We start from the raw sequence: 3,462 nt of genomic DNA, 5'->3' as shown, positions 1-3,462 counted from the left end.
TCTAAAAGTCCAATCTCATGGCGATTTCTATATTTTATCTTCTCTGCTCTCTTCATCCTTGCCAGGCTTGTGACTCAAGGGACTTGGGGTAGATGGGGCATGGCTTTCTTTTTCTCCCCTTCTCCTCTCCAACCCCATTGAATAGAGCAGGTAGAATTTGGTTCTATGGCATTCCCCCATTCCCCTTTCAAGGCCTAGCTCCCCTAGTTGGAAGTTGAGAAGGGGAATAGAGAAGGGAGATGTCTTCTTACAGAATTCATCTCCTGTTGGTGGTATGGAAATTCCTCATCTCCCTCCAGCTTCATCTGAATCCATTTACTGCTGGTGACCTCTGACAGTGGGTTAGTTTCCTGGTAGAAGGTGCATGTGCTTTTCTTGGGCAGGGTTCAGTTTCATCCAGACTTGCTACATCACTGAAGCCCCCTTTGCAGGAAGGCAGTGGGGTTGCCCTTTGGTTCTTCTAGTGGTTTGTGCCCTCAACCCCAATCTGGACTTGATCTCATTTGGCACAATGGTCATCCGGGCAGCCTTATGGTCCTGCTTTTTTCTCTGATACTAATTGTGCTACGTTGAATGACTGGCCTCACTTCTTTACCCCTCCCTGCAGCTAAATTCTCATCATGGCCTCAAGGAGGGCAGTGTTCATCTGACCTTGACCTTGAGCCTGGCCATGTGACTAGTTTTGACCAGAGGCACATGGGCAGGCCTGACCATGTGCCCATTCTGAGCCAAAGCTTTAGGAGCACTTTCATGTTTCTGCTTGCCCTCCTGAACCTCTGTTCTGGGAAGGACAAGCTCCAGATAGCCCACTCACCCAAGGAAAATGAAGCAGAGCCACCCTAGCTGCCCTAGAGATCTGCAGTGAGAAGGAGAGATGCCAGGCTGAGCCCAGCCTAGGTCAGCCAAACCTCAGCTGACCCACAGGTACAAGAGCTACAATGAAAGATGGTTGCTTTAAGCCCCTGAGTTTTGGAGTGACTTGTTACACAGCAATTTTGAGGCAATAGCCAATCAATACAATTATAATGGTCCTTAACTTACACAGCACTATGTGCAGGCACTATTCAAAATCACTGCATATATTAGCTCATTGCATTCTTACACTCTGAAGTATGTACTATTACTGCTCTCATCTTACAGATGGGGTAACTGAGGAACTCTAGCTACTGCAGCTTCTGCACATGGAGTCAGGAGAACCACTACAGTCCTTCTCTGAACTATCCCACACCCACGCTCACATACTTTTCTTCCCAGGTCCACTCATCACTGTCCTGTTTCTCCTCTCTGCTTTGGGCTTCCTACCTTGGGATCTCAGTAGGTATCAGAATCTGTGCATACGTGGACGCTCTCAACCTCCCCAGGGCACACATAAAACATACTCAAGAAGTCCCTGACCCACTTTCTCTCCAGTGGAGACCAGAGGACCAGAGGGGAACGGCAGTTTTTTACAGCACAGCCAGCATCCTGCTGGGAGTGAGAGAGTCTCTCTTTCCTGAAAGGCCCCCCAATCTATAAAAGCAATTCCTTGGAGCTCTGCTTACTTGACTATGGAGGTGGGAAGGAGACATTCCCTTTCCCCACCCATGCGAAGAGAAGGTGAAAACCCCCTTTGCTGTGAATGCCATGCTCCCCACAAGGTCAAAGTCTTTGGCTCCCCCTACCCATGTCTCTATATGCAGTGGGCAGTGGAGTGAGGGCAGTGCCTGTGGTAAGGTCAGTTCTGCAGACCCTTATGTAAGCTCTGGGGGAAGGCAACCATTTGTTCATTGCTCTCTTTAGAATAAGGGGTAATTAGTGGCTGTTGATTTCAATTGTGGGCTCCAGGACCAATTCTAAAGTAACAGCAAATTCCCATTTTTAACTTCCTTTTTAGAAGGATCTTCTTGAAAAATCTGAAATGCAGGATAATTTGGCAAATGTCCACTGACTATTTTTTTCCCGGTATGTATCCTTCTCCCTCTGCCTTCTCACTGGTGCCCCAGGGGCCAGATTTTAATATTTTCCCCATCTCCCAATCTACGCCAAAACAGAAACAAAACTCAGAGGATCAAAAAGAGAATCCAGGACACCTGCCCCCCTGTCCAATGCTCTTTCTATTAATAAATACGTATATATATTTACTACCTGGCATCTCCTTCCTTCCTTTCTTCCTCCCTCCCTCCCTTCCTTCCTTCCTAGAGACAGACTCCTCTTTTTTTTTTTTTTAAAGATTTATTTTTATTTATTTAATTCCCCTCCCCCGGTTGTCTGTTTTCTGTGTCTTTTTGCTGCGTCTTGTTTCTTTGTCCGCTTCTGTTGTCGTCAGCGGCATGGGAAGTGTGGGCGGTGCCATTCCTGGGCAGGCTGCACTTTCTTTCGCGCTGGGCGGCTCTCCTTATGGGTGCACTCCTTGCGCCTGGGGCTCCCCTTCGCGGGGGACACCCCTGTGTGGCAGGGCACTCCTTGCGCACATCAGCACTGCGCATGGGCCAGCTCCACATGGGTCAAGGAGGCCCGGGGTTTGAACCGCGGACCTCCCATGTGGTAGAAGGATGCCCTAACCACTGGGCCAAAGTCCGTTTCCCAGACTCCTCTTTTATTAAGTGCTTAGGATATAACAAAGACAGTAATCCCACAAATTCATTACAAGTTTGGAAGATTAAAAGCTATACATTCAGATTGAGTAATATTAGAAGCCCAGACTTTGCTGCCAGCCAATGCATTGCAGGCGTCCATGCTTTACTGTGGTCTGGAAATTGTGCCCATTGAATTGAATAATTGCCTCAAGTGTGCCAGGCAGACTTTATTATTTAAAGGAATTCTATGTTGAGTCTTTTTAAGATCAAACTGTCCTTTAAAATGAGAGTTAAGGGATTTTTTTCCCCCCACATTTTAACTTACGTATTTTGGAACATAACATCTCATATAAAATAAGCTTTTCTTAAAGCAAGACATGCCAATGGAATAAAACAATTAGAAGTAATTTCTTGAAAGTCTTGTTTGCAAACAAATGCATGAAGCTAGCACAGATGAAGAAAGAACATTTTGAATGAATTATTTTTGCTTGTAGTTATTAGTTTATTTTTATTTTTATTTTTTTAAAGATTTATTTATTTATTTCTCCACCCCCCCACCCCACCCCCGTTGTCTGTTCTCTGTGTCTATTTGCTGCGTCTTGTGTCTTGTTTCTTTGTCCGCTTCTGTTGTTGTCAGCAGCACGGGAAGTGTGGGCGGTGCCATTCCTGGGCAGGCTGCACTCTCTTCCGCATGGGGCGGCTCTCCTTACGGGAGCACTCCCTGCACGTGGGGCTCCCCTACGCGGGGGACACCCCTGCGTGGCACGGCACTCCCCGCGCGGCGCATCAGCACCGCGCATGGGCCAGCTCCACACCGGTCAAGGAGGCCCGGGGTTTGAACCGCGGACCTCCTTTGTGGTAGATGGACGCCCCAACCACTGGGCCAAGTCCGTTTTCCTATTAGTTT

Source organism: Dasypus novemcinctus, chromosome 23 (assembly GCF_030445035.2).
Source record: "Dasypus novemcinctus isolate mDasNov1 chromosome 23, mDasNov1.1.hap2, whole genome shotgun sequence".
Taxonomy (NCBI): domain Eukaryota; kingdom Metazoa; phylum Chordata; class Mammalia; order Cingulata; family Dasypodidae; genus Dasypus; species Dasypus novemcinctus.
This window is presented reverse-complemented; position numbering follows the sequence as displayed.